Source organism: Cryptomeria japonica, unplaced genomic scaffold, assembly GCF_030272615.1.
Source record: "Cryptomeria japonica unplaced genomic scaffold, Sugi_1.0 HiC_scaffold_354, whole genome shotgun sequence".
Lineage (NCBI taxonomy): Eukaryota > Viridiplantae > Streptophyta > Pinopsida > Cupressales > Cupressaceae > Cryptomeria > Cryptomeria japonica.
Window position 1 is genome coordinate 32,027 of NW_026729176.1, and position 17,974 is coordinate 50,000.

Sequence of the window (17,974 nt, forward strand, 5' to 3'; positions counted from 1 at the left end):
CCCGAGGCGCCCCGAACATGCACCAAGGTGCACTCGGCCCACATGTGAGCGCAGGTCGTTGCGCCCGAGGTGGTGTGTGGGCACCGCGTTGCAGACGGGACACTGCACGCACACGACGCCCCCTCCAGGTGCACGCACGTAGGCCGGGCCGGGTGCACACCCGACGCCCTAGCAAGGTGCGCGCACCCGGGCAGGGCTCACACTTGGCGAACGGGGCGCACTTCGCGAGGGAGGGTGTGCACCTCGACGGGGGTGGGTGGCCGGGGTGGATTCGCACGTGGGTCGCGGTTTGCTAAGTACACACTGCGACAAGCTCATAACGGGTGCGATCATACCAGCATTAGTGCACCGGATCCCATCAGAACTCCGCAGTTAAGCGCGCTTGGGCCGGAGTAGTACTGGGATGGGTGACCTCCCGGGAAGTCCCGGTGTTGCACCCTTTTTTAGTTTTTCGCCGGGCGTCGCAATGCTATTTGAATAAACCTTTTGCCCGTTTGCGTTCTCGTCGGGGCCGGGCCGGGCCGGGGTGCGCTGCCCGCACTACCGCGCGCGCGGGGGCGACACCGAGCGCGCACCCGAGGCGCCCCGAGCACACAGGCCACGGTGCAACCCGGGCGTTGTGCGCGCACCCCGGTGCGCCCGAGGTGCTGCGCGCGCACCCAGGTGAAATCGGTGTGCACCTCGGCCAGTGCGCGCTCGGTCGAGTCGCGCACGTTGGCCAAGGTGCACGGTGATGTTTCTTACTCTAAGGTTCCGCACCAGACGCCCGGGACAGGTGAGCGAAGCTGGGCGGGGCCGGGTGCGCGGCCGGGGCAGGTGCACGCAGCTGGAGAGAGCTTTGGAGCACACTTCGGAGCGCACCAATGATGCGCTCCATTCAAAAGTTTCCTGAAAAGGCAAAAAAAGTTGAGATTATAGAATTTCCCACTTGAGAGATTGTAAAAAAAAAAAATTTAAAATGAAGGAAACGCGGGTGCCAAGGTGTGCGCAGCCCAGCCAAGGTGTGCGCACCAAGGCGCCCACCCTGGCGAAGGTGCACGCAAGGTGCGCACCCGAGGCAAACCGGACAATTAACCCAACTTTCGACTTCGCGCGCACCTTGGAGCGCACTTCGGAGCGCTCCTTGGTGCGCACCAATCTTGGGCACCTCGGAGTGCACCATGGCGCCCACCAAGGTGCGCACCCGGGGCAAACCGAGCTCCGACTTCGTGCGCACCTTGGAGCGCACGAAAGGTGCGCACCATGGCGCCCACCAAGGTGCGCAGCCCAGCCAAGGCGTGCGCATCAAGGTGCGCACCCTGGCGAAGGTGCGCACCCGGGGCAAACCGAGCTCCGACTTCGTGCGCACCTTGGAGCGCACAAAAGGTGCGCAACCCAGCCAAGGTGTGCGCACCCCGGTCAAACCGAGCTCCGAATCGTGCGCACCAGAGGTGCACGCCATCGTGCGCACCTTGGAGCACACTTCGGAGCCCTCCTTGGTGCGCGCCGATGTTGCGCACCTCGGAGCGCACCCGGGGAAAACAATGCAATTAACCCGACTTTCGACTTCGTGGGCACCTCGGAGCGCTCTCGGGTTCGCACCTCGGAGCACACCGAGGTGCGCACCTTTGATGCGCTGCCTTCACCAATTTCCAGAAAAGGCAAGAAAACATTGAGAAGGTGTGCGCACCGAGGTGCCCACCCTGGCGAAGGTGCACGCGAGGTGCGCACCCGGGGCAAACCGGGCTCCGACTTCGTGCACGCCGCACCTTGGAGCACACTTCGGAGCGCTCCTTGGTGCGCACCAGGGCGCGCAACCCAGCCGAGGTGCCCACCCCGGCGAAGGTGCACGCGAGGTGCGCACCCGGGGCAAACCGGGCTCCGACTTCGTGCACGCCATGGTGCCCACCGCGGCGAAGGTGCACGCGAGGTGCGCACCCGGGGCAAACCGGGCTCCGACTTCGTGCACGCCGCACCTTGGAGCACACTTCGGAGCGCTCCTTGGTGCGCACCATGGTGCCCACCAGGGCGCGCAACCCCGCCGAAGGTGCACGCGAGGTGCGCACCCGGGGCAAACCGGGCTCCGACTTCGTGCACGCCGCACCTTGGAGCACACTTCGGAGCGCTCCTTGGTGCGCACCATGGTGCCCACCAGGGCGCGCAACCCCGCCGAAGGTGCACGCGAGGTGCGCACCCGGGGCAAACCGGGCTCCGACTTCGTGCACGCCATGGTGCGCACCGCGGCGAAGGTGCGCACCCGGGGCAAACCGGGCTCCGACTTCGTGCACGCCGCACCTTGGAGCACACTTCGGAGCGCTCCTTGGTGCGCACCAGGGCGCGCAACCCAGCCGAGGTGCCCACCCCGGCGAAGGTGCACGCGAGGTGCGTACCCGGGGCAAACCGGGCTCCGACTTCGTGCACGCCGCACCTTGGAGCACACTTCGGAGCGCTCCTTGGTGCGCACCATGGTGCCCACCAGGCCGCGCAACCCAGCCAAGGTGTGCGCACCAAGGTGCACGCGAGGTGCGCACCCGGGGCAAACCGGGGTCCGACTTCGTGCACGCCGCACCTTGGAGCACACATCGGGGCGCTCCCGGGTTCGCACCGGCGTTGCGCACCGTGGTGGGCACCTCGGAGCACACCAAGGTGGGCAGCGAGGTGCGCACCTTTGATGCGATGCCTTCACTAATTTCCATAAAAGGCAAAAAAAAAACGAGATTTTAAAATTTCCGTTTTGAAAGATAGTGAGAAAAAGGGAATGCTGGTGCCATCTTGAGCCCGCCCTGGTGCGCAGCCCAGCCAAGGTGTGCGCACCAAGGTGCCCACCCTGGCGAAGGTGCGCGCCCGGGCAATTAACCCAACTTCCAACTTCGCGCGCGCCAGGGTGGGAGCGCACCCAACAACCGGGCCTGGGAAGAGCCAATGCGAGAAACCCCACCAAACGCTCTGACAAAAAAAGAGGGGGCGCTCCAGTAACCCCGCTTCGGAGCGCACCCTGGGCAAACCCAGCCAAGGTGCCCACCCCGGCCAAGGTGCAGGCGAGGTGCGCACCCGGGGCAAACCGGGCTCCGACAACGTGCACGCCGCACCTTGGAGCACACTTCGTAGCGCTCCCGGGTGCGCACCTCAGAGCACACCAAGGTGGGCAGCGAGGTGCGCACCTTTGATGCGCTGCCTTCACTAATTTCCAGAAAAGGCAAAAAAAAAAGGAGATTTTAAAATTTCCGTTTTGAAAGATAGTGAAAAAAACGGAACGCGCGTGCCATCTTGAGCCCGCCCTGGTGCGCAGCCCAGGTAAGGTGCCCACCCTGGCAAAGGTGCGCACCCGGGCAATTAACCCTACTTCCGACTTCGTGCGCGCCAGGGTGGCAACCGGGCCTCGGAAGAGCCAATGCGAGAAACCCCACCAAACGCTCCGACAAAAAAAGAGGCGGCGCTCCAATAACCCCGCTTCGGAGCGCAGCCGGGGCAAACCCAGCCAAGGTGCCCACCCCGACGAAGGTGCACGCGAGGTGCGCACCCGGGGCAAACCGGGCTCCGACAACGTGCACGCAGCACCTTGGAGCACACTTCGAAGCACTCCCGGGTGCCCACCGGCGTTGCGCACCGTGGTGGGCAGCGAGGTGCGCACCTTTGATGCGCTGCCTTCACTAATTTCCAGAAAAAGGCAAAAAAAAATGAGATTTTAAAATTTCCGTTTTGAAAGATAGTGAAAAAAAAGGAACGCGGGTGCCATCTTGAGCCCGCCCTGGTGCGCAGCCCAGGCAAGGCATGCGCACCAAGGTGCCCACCCGAGGTGCACACCCGGGGCAAACCGGGCTCCGACTTCGTGCAGGCCGCACCTTGGAGCACACTTCGGAGCGCTCCTTGGTGCGCACCATGGTGCCCACCAGGGCGCGCAACCCAGCCAAGGTCTGCACACTAAGGTGCCCACCCCGGCGAAGGTGCACGCGAGGTGCGCACCCGGGGCAAACCGGGCTCCGACTTCGTGCACGCCATGGTGCCCACCGCGGCGAAGGTGCACGCGAGGTGCGCACCCGGGGCAAACCGGGCTCCGACTTCATGCACGCCGCACCTTGGAGCACACTTCGGAGCGCTCCTTGGTGCGCACCATGGTGCCCACCAGGGCGCGCAACCCAGCCAAGGTGTGCGCACCAAGGTGCACGCGAGGTGCGCACCCGGGGCAAACCGGGGTCCGACTTCGTGCACGCCGCACCTTGGAGCACACATCGGAGCGCTCCCAGGTTCGCACCAGCGTTGCGCACCTTTGATGCGCTGCCTTCACTAATTTCCAGAAAAGGCAAAAAAAAACGATATTTTAAAATTTCCGTTCTGAAAGATAGTGAAAAAAACGGAACGCGGGTGCCATCTTGAGCCCTTCCTGGTGCGCAGCCCAGGCAAGTTGTGCGCACCAAGGTGCCCACCCTGGCCGATGTGCGCGCCCGGGGCAAACCGGGCTCCGACTTCGTGCACTGCATGGTGCCCACCAAGGCGCGCAACCCAGCCAAGGTGCCCACCGCAGCGAAGGTGCACGCGAGGTGCACACCCGGGGCAAACCGGGCTCCGACTTCGTGCACGCCGCACCTTGGAGCACACTTCAGAGCGCTCCTTGGTGCGCACCAGGGCGCGCAACCCAGCCGAGGTGCCCACCCCGGCGAAGGTGCACGCGAGGTGCGCACCCGGGGCAAACCGGGCTCCGACTTCGTGCACGCCATGGTGCCCACCGCGGCGAAGGTGCGCACCCGGGGCAAACCGGGCTCCGACTTCGTGCACGCCGCACCTTGGAGCACACTTCGGAGCGCTCCTTGGTGCGCACCATGGTGCCCACCAGGCCGCGCAACCCAGCCAAGGTGTGCGCACCAAGGTGCACGCGAGGTGCGCACCCGGGGCAAACCGGGGTCCGACTTCGTGCACGCCGCACCTTGGAGCACACATCGGGGCGCTCCCGGGTTCGCACCGGCGTTGCGCACCGTGGTGGGCACCTCGGAGCACACCAAGGTGGGCAGCGAGGTGCGCACCTTTGATGCGATGCCTTCACTAATTTCCATAAAAGGCAAAAAAAAAACGAGATTTTAAAATTTCCGTTTTGAAAGATAGTGAGAAAAAGGGAATGCTGGTGCCATCTTGAGCCCGCCCTGGTGCGCAGCCCAGCCAAGGTTTGCGCACCAAGGTGCCCACCCTGGCGAAGGTGCGCGCCCGGGCAATTAACCCAACTTCCAACTTCGCGCGCGCCAGGGTGGGAGCGCACCCAACAACCGGGCCTGGGAAGAGCCAATGCGAGAAACCCCACCAAACTCTCTGACAAAAAAAGAGGGGGCGCTCCAGTAACCCCGCTTCGGAGCGCACCCTGGGCAAACCCAGCCAAGGTGCCCACCCCGGCCAAGGTGCAGGCGAGGTGCGCACCCGGGGCAAACCGGGCTCCGACAACGTGCACGCCGCACCTTGGAGCACACTTCGTAGCGCTCCCGGGTGCGCACCTCAGAGCACACCAAGGTGGGCAGCGAGGTGCGCACCTTTGATGCGCTGCCTTCACTAATTTCCAGAAAAGGCAAAAAAAAAAGGAGATTTTAAAATTTCCGTTTTGAAAGATAGTGAAAAAAACGGAACGCGCGTGCCATCTTGAGCCCGCCCTGGTGCGCAGCCCAGGTAAGGTGCCACCCTGGCAAAGGTGCGCACCCGGGCAATTAACCCTACTTCCGACTTCGTGCGCGCCAGGGTGGCAACCGGGCCTCGGAAGAGCCAATGCGAGAAACCCCACCAAACGCTCCGACAAAAAAAGAGGCGGCGCTCCAATAACCCCGCTTCGGAGCGCAGCCGGGGCAAACCAAGCCAAGGTGCCCACCCCGACGAAGGTGCACGCGAGGTGCGCACCCGGGGCAAACCGGGCTCCGACAACGTGCACGCAGCACCTTGGAGCACACTTCGAAGCACTCCCGGGTGCCCACCGGCGTTGCGCACCGTGGTGGGCAGCGAGGTGCGCACCTTTGATGCGCTGCCTTCACTAATTTCCAGAAAAAGGCAAAAAAAAATGAGATTTTAAAATTTCCGTTTTGAAAGATAGTGAAAAAAAAGGAACGCGGGTGCCATCTTGAGCCCGCCCTGGTGCGCAGCCCAGGCAAGGCATGCGCACCAAGGTGCCCACCCGAGGTGCACACCCGGGGCAAACCGGGCTCCGACTTCGTGCAGGCCGCACCTTGGAGCACACTTCGGAGCGCTCCTTGGTGCGCACCATGGTGCCCACCAGGGCGCACCCGAGGCAAACCGGGCTCCGACTTCGTGCACGCCGCACCTTGGAGCACACATCGGAGCGCTCCCAGGTTCGCACCAGCGTTGCGCACCTTTGATGCGCTGCCTTCACTAATTTCCAGAAAAGGCAAAAAAAAACGATATTTTAAAATTTCCGTTCTGAAAGATAGTGAAAAAAACGGAACGCGGGTGCCATCTTGAGCCCTTCCTGATGCGCAGCCCAGGCAAGTTGTGCGCACCAAGGTGCCCACCCTGGCGGAGGTGCGCGCCCGGGGCAAACCGGGCTCCGACTTCGTGCACTGCATGGTGCCCACCAAGGCGCGCAACCCAGCCAAGGTGCCCACCGCAGCGAAGGTGCACGCGAGGTGCGCACCCGAGGTGCACACCCGGGGCAAACCGGGCTCCGACTTCGTGCACGCCGCACCTTGGAGCACACTTCAGAGCGCTCCTTGGTACGCACCAGGGCGCGCAACCCAGCCAAGGTGCTCACCCCGGCGAAGGTGCACGCGAGGTGCGCACCCGGGGCAAACCGGGCTCGGACTTCGTGCACGCCGCACCTTGGAGCACACATCGGAGCGCTCCCGGGTTCGCACCAGCATTGCGCACCTTTGATGCGCTGCCTTCACTAATTTCCAGAAAAGGCAAAAAAAAGAAAAAAATGAGATTTTAAAATTTCCGTTTTGAAAGATAGTGAAAAAAACGGAACGCGGGTGCCATCTTGAGCCCGCCCTGGTGTGCAGCCCAGGCAAGTTGTGCGCACCAAGGCACCCACCCTGGCCAAGGTGGGTCACGGGGTGGGTCCTAGGGTGGGTAACGGGGTGGGTACTAAGGTGCGTGCCAAGGTGGGTCATAGGGTGGGTGCCAAGGTGGGCACCAGGGTGGGTGTGCACCAACCCTAGCCAGGGTAGGTCACGGGGTGGTTGTCGGGGTGGGCGTCAAGGAGCCAAGGTGGGTGGCAAGTAGCCAAGTTGCGTGCCAAGGTGGGTGTCGGGGTGGGTGCCAAGGATCCAAGGTGGGTGCCAAGGAACCAAGGTGGGTGTCTGGGTGGGTGCCGAGGTGGGAGCCAGGGTGGGTCCCAAGGTGAGTGCAAAGGTGGGTGCCAGGGTCAAGGTGAGTGCCAATGTGGGTTCCAAGGTGCCAGGGTCAGGGTGAGTGCCAATGTGGGTTCAAAGGTGCTAAGTTGGGTGCGAGGTTGGGTGCGAGGGTGGGTGGGTGCCAAGGTGTGCTAGGTGGAAGCCCGGGTGGGTCGGCATCCCATGGGTGTCGAGTTGGGTGCCTGATGGGTGCTTCTTGTCAAGTTTTAGTCGTCGGGACTCATTTCGAGCCTTAGAGGTCGTTTCTTGTCCGGTTGCCCTGTCTTCGACCTGGGAACCCAATTTTGGTCCTCGGGTCCCATTTTTTTTTGTCTCGCATCCCACTTTTGGCCTGTGGCCTTTTCGGGGTCGATTCTCGTTTTGGGCATCAGAGCATGTTTCTTCTCCTAAAACCCAATATTTGTTTATTAAGTCTCGGAACACATTTTTGTTCTCGTGGACCCATCATGGGTCTTGGAACGCATTTGTGGTCCTTGGGTCCCATTTTGCATCCCGAAACTTGTGTTTTGGTGCTTGATCCCTATTTTGGGTGCCCACCTTGCACCAAGTGCGCACCCGGGGCAAACCGAGCGCCTTGGTGCACCGGGGCAAGATCGAGCGTGCACCCGAGGCGCCCCGAACATGCACCAAGGTGCACTCGGCCCACATGTGAGCGCAGGTCGTTGCGCCCGAGGTGGTGTGTGGGCACCGCGTTGCAGACGGGACACTGCACGCACACGACGCCCCCTCCAGGTGCACGCACGTAGGCCGGGCCGGGTGCACACCCGACGCCCTAGCAAGGTGCGCGCACCCGGGCAGGGCTCACACTTGGCGAACGGGGCGCACTTCGCGAGGGAGGGTGTGCACCTCGACGGGGGTGGGTGGCCGGGGTGGATTCGCACGTGGGTCGCGGTTTGCTAAGTACACACTGCGACAAGCTCATAACGGGTGCGATCATACCAGCGTTAGTGCACCGGATCCCATCAGAACTCCGCAGTTAAGCGCGCTTGGGCCGGAGTAGTACTGGGATGGGTGACCTCCCGGGAAGTCCCGGTGTTGCACCCTTTTTTAGTTTTTCGCCGGGCGTCGCAATGCTATTTGAATAAACCTTTTGCCCGTTTGCGTTCTCGTCGGGGCCGGGCCGGGCCGGGGTGCGCTGCCCGCACTACCGCGCGCGCGGGGGCGACACCGAGCGCGCACCCGAGGCGCCCCGAGCACACAGGCCACGGTGCAACCCGGGCGTTGTGCGCGCACCCCGGTGCGCCCGAGGTGCTGCGCGCGCACCCAGGTGAAATCGGTGTGCACCTCGGCCAGTGCGCGCTCGGTCGAGTCGCGCACGTTGGCCAAGGTGCACGGTGATGTTTCTTACTCTAAGGTTCCGCACCAGACGCCCGGGACAGGTGAGCGAAGCTGGGCGGGGCCGGGTGCGCGGCCGGGGCAGGTGCACGCAGCTGGAGAGAGCTTTGGAGCACACTTCGGAGCGCACCAATGATGCGCTCCATTCAAAAGTTTCCTGAAAAGGCAAAAAAAGTTGAGATTATAGAATTTCCCACTTGAGAGATTGTAAAAAAAAAAAATTTAAAATGAAGGAAACGCGGGTGCCAAGGTGTGCGCAGCCCAGCCAAGGTGTGCGCACCAAGGCGCCCACCCTGGCGAAGGTGCACGCAAGGTGCGCACCCGAGGCAAACCGGACAATTAACCCAACTTTCGACTTCGCGCGCACCTTGGAGCGCACTTCGGAGCGCTCCTTGGTGCGCACCAATCTTGGGCACCTCGGAGTGCACCATGGCGCCCACCAAGGTGCGCACCCGGGGCAAACCGAGCTCCGACTTCGTGCGCACCTTGGAGCGCACGAAAGGTGCGCACCATGGCGCCCACCAAGGTGCGCAGCCCAGCCAAGGCGTGCGCATCAAGGTGCGCACCCTGGCGAAGGTGCGCACCCGGGGCAAACCGAGCTCCGACTTCGTGCGCACCTTGGAGCGCACAAAAGGTGCGCAACCCAGCCAAGGTGTGCGCACCCCGGTCAAACCGAGCTCCGAATCGTGCGCACCAGAGGTGCACGCCATCGTGCGCACCTTGGAGCACACTTCGGAGCCCTCCTTGGTGCGCGCCGATGTTGCGCACCTCGGAGCGCACCCGGGGAAAACAATGCAATTAACCCGACTTTCGACTTCGTGGGCACCTCGGAGCGCTCTCGGGTTCGCACCTCGGAGCACACCGAGGTGCGCACCTTTGATGCGCTGCCTTCACCAATTTCCAGAAAAGGCAAGAAAACATTGAGAAGGTGTGCGCACCGAGGTGCCCACCCTGGCGAAGGTGCACGCGAGGTGCGCACCCGGGGCAAACCGGGCTCCGACTTCGTGCACGCCGCACCTTGGAGCACACTTCGGAGCGCTCCTTGGTGCGCACCAGGGCGCGCAACCCAGCCGAGGTGCCCACCCCGGCGAAGGTGCACGCGAGGTGCGCACCCGGGGCAAACCGGGCTCCGACTTCGTGCACGCCATGGTGCCCACCGCGGCGAAGGTGCACGCGAGGTGCGCACCCGGGGCAAACCGGGCTCCGACTTCGTGCACGCCGCACCTTGGAGCACACTTCGGAGCGCTCCTTGGTGCGCACCATGGTGCCCACCAGGGCGCGCAACCCCGCCGAAGGTGCACGCGAGGTGCGCACCCGGGGCAAACCGGGCTCCGACTTCGTGCACGCCGCACCTTGGAGCACACTTCGGAGCGCTCCTTGGTGCGCACCAGGGCGCGCAACCCCGCCGAAGGTGCACGCGAGGTGCGCACCCGGGGCAAACCGGGCTCCGACTTCGTGCACGCCATGGTGCGCACCGCGGCGAAGGTGCGCACCCGGGGCAAACCGGGCTCCGACTTCGTGCACGCCGCACCTTGGAGCACACTTCGGAGCGCTCCTTGGTGCGCACCAGGGCGCGCAACCCAGCCGAGGTGCCCACCCCGGCGAAGGTGCACGCGAGGTGCGTACCCGGGGCAAACCGGGCTCCGACTTCGTGCACGCCGCACCTTGGAGCACACTTCGGAGCGCTCCTTGGTGCGCACCATGGTGCCCACCAGGCCGCGCAACCCAGCCAAGGTGTGCGCACCAAGGTGCACGCGAGGTGCGCACCCGGGGCAAACCGGGGTCCGACTTCGTGCACGCCGCACCTTGGAGCACACATCGGGGCGCTCCCGGGTTCGCACCGGCGTTGCGCACCGTGGTGGGCACCTCGGAGCACACCAAGGTGGGCAGCGAGGTGCGCACCTTTGATGCGATGCCTTCACTAATTTCCATAAAAGGCAAAAAAAAAACGAGATTTTAAAATTTCCGTTTTGAAAGATAGTGAGAAAAAGGGAATGCTGGTGCCATCTTGAGCCCGCCCTGGTGCGCAGCCCAGCCAAGGTGTGCGCACCAAGGTGCCCACCCTGGCGAAGGTGCGCGCCCGGGCAATTAACCCAACTTCCAACTTCGCGCGCGCCAGGGTGGGAGCGCACCCAACAACCGGGCCTGGGAAGAGCCAATGCGAGAAACCCCACCAAACGCTCTGACAAAAAAAGAGGGGGCGCTCCAGTAACCCCGCTTCGGAGCGCACCCTGGGCAAACCCAGCCAAGGTGCCCACCCCGGCCAAGGTGCAGGCGAGGTGCGCACCCGGGGCAAACCGGGCTCCGACAACGTGCACGCCGCACCTTGGAGCACACTTCGTAGCGCTCCCGGGTGCGCACCTCAGAGCACACCAAGGTGGGCAGCGAGGTGCGCACCTTTGATGCGCTGCCTTCACTAATTTCCAGAAAAGGCAAAAAAAAAAGGAGATTTTAAAATTTCCGTTTTGAAAGATAGTGAAAAAAACGGAACGCGCGTGCCATCTTGAGCCCGCCCTGGTGCGCAGCCCAGGTAAGGTGCCCACCCTGGCAAAGGTGCGCACCCGGGCAATTAACCCTACTTCCGACTTCGTGCGCGCCAGGGTGGCAACCGGGCCTCGGAAGAGCCAATGCGAGAAACCCCACCAAACGCTCCGACAAAAAAAGAGGCGGCGCTCCAATAACCCCGCTTCGGAGCGCAGCCGGGGCAAACCCAGCCAAGGTGCCCACCCCGACGAAGGTGCACGCGAGGTGCGCACCCGGGGCAAACCGGGCTCCGACAACGTGCACGCAGCACCTTGGAGCACACTTCGAAGCACTCCCGGGTGCCCACCGGCGTTGCGCACCGTGGTGGGCAGCGAGGTGCGCACCTTTGATGCGCTGCCTTCACTAATTTCCAGAAAAAGGCAAAAAAAAATGAGATTTTAAAATTTCCGTTTTGAAAGATAGTGAAAAAAAAGGAACGCGGGTGCCATCTTGAGCCCGCCCTGGTGCGCAGCCCAGGCAAGGCATGCGCACCAAGGTGCCCACCCGAGGTGCACACCCGGGGCAAACCGGGCTCCGACTTCGTGCAGGCCGCACCTTGGAGCACACTTCGGAGCGCTCCTTGGTGCGCACCATGGTGCCCACCAGGGCGCGCAACCCAGCCAAGGTCTGCACACTAAGGTGCCCACCCCGGCGAAGGTGCACGCGAGGTGCGCACCCGGGGCAAACCGGGCTCCGACTTCGTGCACGCCATGGTGCCCACCGCGGCGAAGGTGCACGCGAGGTGCGCACCCGGGGCAAACCGGGCTCCGACTTCGTGCACGCCGCACCTTGGAGCACACTTCGGAGCGCTCCTTGGTGCGCACCATGGTGCCCACCAGGGCGCGCAACCCAGCCAAGGTGTGCGCACCAAGGTGCACGCGAGGTGCGCACCCGGGGCAAACCGGGGTCCGACTTCGTGCACGCCGCACCTTGGAGCACACATCGGAGCGCTCCCAGGTTCGCACCAGCGTTGCGCACCTTTGATGCGCTGCCTTCACTAATTTCCAGAAAAGGCAAAAAAAAACGATATTTTAAAATTTCCGTTCTGAAAGATAGTGAAAAAAACGGAACGCGGGTGCCATCTTGAGCCCTTCCTGGTGCGCAGCCCAGGCAAGTTGTGCGCACCAAGGTGCCCACCCTGGCGGAGGTGCGCGCCCGGGGCAAACCGGGCTCCGACTTCGTGCACTGCATGGTGCCCACCAAGGCGCGCAACCCAGCCAAGGTGCCCACCGCAGCGAAGGTGCACGCGAGGTGCACACCCGGGGCAAACCGGGCTCCGACTTCGTGCACGCCGCACCTTGGAGCACACTTCAGAGCGCTCCTTGGTGCGCACCAGGGCGCGCAACCCAGCCGAGGTGCCCACCCCGGCGAAGGTGCACGCGAGGTGCGCACCCGGGGCAAACCGGGCTCCGACTTCGTGCACGCCATGGTGCCCACCGCGGCGAAGGTGCGCACCCGGGGCAAACCGGGCTCCGACTTCGTGCACGCCGCACCTTGGAGCACACTTCGGAGCGCTCCTTGGTGCGCACCATGGTGCCCACCAGGCCGCGCAACCCAGCCAAGGTGTGCGCACCAAGGTGCACGCGAGGTGCGCACCCGGGGCAAACCGGGGTCCGACTTCGTGCACGCCGCACCTTGGAGCACACATCGGGGCGCTCCCGGGTTCGCACCGGCGTTGCGCACCGTGGTGGGCACCTCGGAGCACACCAAGGTGGGCAGCGAGGTGCGCACCTTTGATGCGATGCCTTCACTAATTTCCATAAAAGGCAAAAAAAAAACGAGATTTTAAAATTTCCGTTTTGAAAGATAGTGAGAAAAAGGGAATGCTGGTGCCATCTTGAGCCCGCCCTGGTGCGCAGCCCAGCCAAGGTTTGCGCACCAAGGTGCCCACCCTGGCGAAGGTGCGCGCCCGGGCAATTAACCCAACTTCCAACTTCGCGCGCGCCAGGGTGGGAGCGCACCCAACAACCGGGCCTGGGAAGAGCCAATGCGAGAAACCCCACCAAACTCTCTGACAAAAAAAGAGGGGGCGCTCCAGTAACCCCGCTTCGGAGCGCACCCTGGGCAAACCCAGCCAAGGTGCCCACCCCGGCCAAGGTGCAGGCGAGGTGCGCACCCGGGGCAAACCGGGCTCCGACAACGTGCACGCCGCACCTTGGAGCACACTTCGTAGCGCTCCCGGGTGCGCACCTCAGAGCACACCAAGGTGGGCAGCGAGGTGCGCACCTTTGATGCGCTGCCTTCACTAATTTCCAGAAAAGGCAAAAAAAAAAGGAGATTTTAAAATTTCCGTTTTGAAAGATAGTGAAAAAAACGGAACGCGCGTGCCATCTTGAGCCCGCCCTGGTGCGCAGCCCAGGTAAGGTGCCACCCTGGCAAAGGTGCGCACCCGGGCAATTAACCCTACTTCCGACTTCGTGCGCGCCAGGGTGGCAACCGGGCCTCGGAAGAGCCAATGCGAGAAACCCCACCAAACGCTCCGACAAAAAAAGAGGCGGCGCTCCAATAACCCCGCTTCGGAGCGCAGCCGGGGCAAACCAAGCCAAGGTGCCCACCCCGACGAAGGTGCACGCGAGGTGCGCACCCGGGGCAAACCGGGCTCCGACAACGTGCACGCAGCACCTTGGAGCACACTTCGAAGCACTCCCGGGTGCCCACCGGCGTTGCGCACCGTGGTGGGCAGCGAGGTGCGCACCTTTGATGCGCTGCCTTCACTAATTTCCAGAAAAAGGCAAAAAAAAATGAGATTTTAAAATTTCCGTTTTGAAAGATAGTGAAAAAAAAGGAACGCGGGTGCCATCTTGAGCCCGCCCTGGTGCGCAGCCCAGGCAAGGCATGCGCACCAAGGTGCCCACCCGAGGTGCACACCCGGGGCAAACCGGGCTCCGACTTCGTGCAGGCCGCACCTTGGAGCACACTTCGGAGCGCTCCTTGGTGCGCACCATGGTGCCCACCAGGGCGCACCCGAGGCAAACCGGGCTCCGACTTCGTGCACGCCGCACCTTGGAGCACACATCGGAGCGCTCCCAGGTTCGCACCAGCGTTGCGCACCTTTGATGCGCTGCCTTCACTAATTTCCAGAAAAGGCAAAAAAAAACGATATTTTAAAATTTCCGTTCTGAAAGATAGTGAAAAAAACGGAACGCGGGTGCCATCTTGAGCCCTTCCTGATGCGCAGCCCAGGCAAGTTGTGCGCACCAAGGTGCCCACCCTGGCGGAGGTGCGCGCCCGGGGCAAACCGGGCTCCGACTTCGTGCACTGCATGGTGCCCACCAAGGCGCGCAACCCAGCCAAGGTGCCCACCGCAGCGAAGGTGCACGCGAGGTGCGCACCCGAGGTGCACACCCGGGGCAAACCGGGCTCCGACTTCGTGCACGCCGCACCTTGGAGCACACTTCAGAGCGCTCCTTGGTACGCACCAGGGCGCGCAACCCAGCCAAGGTGCTCACCCCGGCGAAGGTGCACGCGAGGTGCGCACCCGGGGCAAACCGGGCTCGGACTTCGTGCACGCCGCACCTTGGAGCACACATCGGAGCGCTCCCGGGTTCGCACCAGCATTGCGCACCTTTGATGCGCTGCCTTCACTAATTTCCAGAAAAGGCAAAAAAAAGAAAAAAATGAGATTTTAAAATTTCCGTTTTGAAAGATAGTGAAAAAAACGGAACGCGGGTGCCATCTTGAGCCCGCCCTGGTGTGCAGCCCAGGCAAGTTGTGCGCACCAAGGCACCCACCCTGGCCAAGGTGGGTCACGGGGTGGGTCCTAGGGTGGGTAACGGGGTGGGTACTAAGGTGGGTGCCAAGGTGGGCACCAGGGTGGGTGTGCACCAACCCTAGCCAGGGTAGGTCACGGGGTGGTTGTCGGGGTGGGCGTCAAGGAGCCAAGGTGGGTGGCAAGTAGCCAAGTTGCGTGCCAAGGTGGGTGTCGGGGTGGGTGCCAAGGATCCAAGGTGGGTGCCAAGGAACCAAGGTGGGTGTCTGGGTGGGTGCCGAGGTGGGAGCCAGGGTGGGTCCCAAGGTGAGTGCAAAGGTGGGTGCCAGGGTCAAGGTGAGTGCCAATGTGGGTTCCAAGGTGCCAGGGTCAGGGTGAGTGCCAATGTGGGTTCAAAGGTGCTAAGTTGGGTGCGAGGTTGGGTGCGAGGGTGGGTGGGTGCCAAGGTGTGCTAGGTGGAAGCCCGGGTGGGTCGGCATCCCATGGGTGTCGAGTTGGGTGCCTGATGGGTGCTTCTTGTCAAGTTTTAGTCGTCGGGACTCATTTCGAGCCTTAGAGGTCGTTTCTTGTCCGGTTGCCCTGTCTTCGACCTGGGAACCCAATTTTGGTCCTCGGGTCCCATTTTTTTTTGTCTCGCATCCCACTTTTGGCCTGTGGCCTTTTCGGGGTCGATTCTCGTTTTGGGCATCAGAGCATGTTTCTTCTCCTAAAACCCAATATTTGTTTATTAAGTCTCGGAACACATTTTTGTTCTCGTGGACCCATCATGGGTCTTGGAACGCATTTGTGGTCCTTGGGTCCCATTTTGCATCCCGAAACTTGTGTTTTGGTGCTTGATCCCTATTTTGGGTGCCCACCTTGCACCAAGTGCGCACCCGGGGCAAACCGAGCGCCTTGGTGCACCGGGGCAAGATCGAGCGTGCACCCGAGGCGCCCCGAACATGCACCAAGGTGCACTCGGCCCACATGTGAGCGCAGGTCGTTGCGCCCGAGGTGGTGTGTGGGCACCGCGTTGCAGACGGGACACTGCACGCACACGACGCCCCCTCCAGGTGCACGCACGTAGGCCGGGCCGGGTGCACACCCGACGCCCTAGCAAGGTGCGCGCACCCGGGCAGGGCTCACACTTGGCGAACGGGGCGCACTTCGCGAGGGAGGGTGTGCACCTCGACGGGGGTGGGTGGCCGGGGTGGATTCGCACGTGGGTCGCGGTTTGCTAAGTACACACTGCGACAAGCTCATAACGGGTGCGATCATACCAGCGTTAGTGCACCGGATCCCATCAGAACTCCGCAGTTAAGCGCGCTTGGGCCGGAGTAGTACTGGGATGGGTGACCTCCCGGGAAGTCCCGGTGTTGCACCCTTTTTTAGTTTTTCGCCGGGCGTCGCAATGCTATTTGAATAAACCTTTTGCCCGTTTGCGTTCTCGTCGGGGCCGGGCCGGGCCGGGGTGCGCTGCCCGCACTACCGCGCGCGCGGGGGCGACACCGAGCGCGCACCCGAGGCGCCCCGAGCACACAGGCCACGGTGCAACCCGGGCGTTGTGCGCGCACCCCGGTGCGCCCGAGGTGCTGCGCGCGCACCCAGGTGAAATCGGTGTGCACCTCGGCCAGTGCGCGCTCGGTCGAGTCGCGCACGTTGGCCAAGGTGCACGGTGATGTTTCTTACTCTAAGGTTCCGCACCAGACGCCCGGGACAGGTGAGCGAAGCTGGGCGGGGCCGGGTGCGCGGCCGGGGCAGGTGCACGCAGCTGGAGAGAGCTTTGGAGCACACTTCGGAGCGCACCAATGATGCGCTCCATTCAAAAGTTTCCTGAAAAGGCAAAAAAAGTTGAGATTATAGAATTTCCCACTTGAGAGATTGTAAAAAAAAAAAATTTAAAATGAAGGAAACGCGGGTGCCAAGGTGTGCGCAGCCCAGCCAAGGTGTGCGCACCAAGGCGCCCACCCTGGCGAAGGTGCACGCAAGGTGCGCACCCGAGGCAAACCGGACAATTAACCCAACTTTCGACTTCGCGCGCACCTTGGAGCGCACTTCGGAGCGCTCCTTGGTGCGCACCAATCTTGGGCACCTCGGAGTGCACCATGGCGCCCACCAAGGTGCGCACCCGGGGCAAACCGAGCTCCGACTTCGTGCGCACCTTGGAGCGCACGAAAGGTGCGCACCATGGCGCCCACCAAGGTGCGCAGCCCAGCCAAGGCGTGCGCATCAAGGTGCGCACCCTGGCGAAGGTGCGCACCCGGGGCAAACCGAGCTCCGACTTCGTGCGCACCTTGGAGCGCACAAAAGGTGCGCAACCCAGCCAAGGTGTGCGCACCCCGGTCAAACCGAGCTCCGAATCGTGCGCACCAGAGGTGCACGCCATCGTGCGCACCTTGGAGCACACTTCGGAGCCCTCCTTGGTGCGCGCCGATGTTGCGCACCTCGGAGCGCACCCGGGGAAAACAATGCAATTAACCCGACTTTCGACTTCGTGGGCACCTCGGAGCGCTCTCGGGTTCGCACCTCGGAGCACACCGAGGTGCGCACCTTTGATGCGCTGCCTTCACCAATTTCCAGAAAAGGCAAGAAAACATTGAGAAGGTGTGCGCACCGAGGTGCCCAACCTGGCGAAGGTGCACGCGAGGTGCGCACCCGGGGCAAACCGGGCTCCGACTTCGTGCACGCCGCACCTTGGAGCACACTTCGGAGCGCTCCTTGGTGCGCACCAGGGCGCGCAACCCCGCCGAAGGTGCACGCGAGGTGCGCACCCGGGGCAAACCGGGCTCCGACTTCGTGCACGCCATGGTGCGCACCGCGGCGAAGGTGCGCACCCGGGGCAAACCGGGCTCCGACTTCGTGCACGCCGCACCTTGGAGCACACTTCGGAGCGCTCCTTGGTGCGCACCAGGGCGCGCAACCCAGCCGAGGTGCCCACCCCGGCGAAGGTGCACGCGAGGTGCGTACCCGGGGCAAACCGGGCTCCGACTTCGTGCACGCCGCACCTTGGAGCACACTTCGGAGCGCTCCTTGGTGCGCACCATGGTGCCCACCAGGCCGCGCAACCCAGCCAAGGTGTGCGCACCAAGGTGCACGCGAGGTGCGCACC

The 17,974-nt window shown here is 63.1% G+C and overlaps 3 non-coding genes across 3 annotated transcripts; all 3 read left to right on the forward strand.

The window, feature by feature from the left end:
* Positions 1-321: 321 nt before the first annotated feature.
* On the forward strand, positions 322-440 carry LOC131870860 (5S ribosomal RNA). Its single transcript, XR_009369162.1, has one exon. It is a non-coding gene; the product is annotated as a 5S ribosomal RNA (ribosomal RNA).
* Positions 441-8,244: 7,804 nt separating this feature from the next.
* On the forward strand, positions 8,245-8,363 carry LOC131870868 (5S ribosomal RNA). The gene has a single exon (XR_009369169.1). It is a non-coding gene; the product is annotated as a 5S ribosomal RNA (ribosomal RNA).
* A 7,768-nt stretch (positions 8,364-16,131) lies between these two features.
* LOC131870877 (5S ribosomal RNA) lies at positions 16,132-16,250 on the forward strand. The gene has a single exon (XR_009369178.1). It is a non-coding gene; the product is annotated as a 5S ribosomal RNA (ribosomal RNA).
* The last annotated feature ends 1,724 nt before the right edge of the window (positions 16,251-17,974 follow it).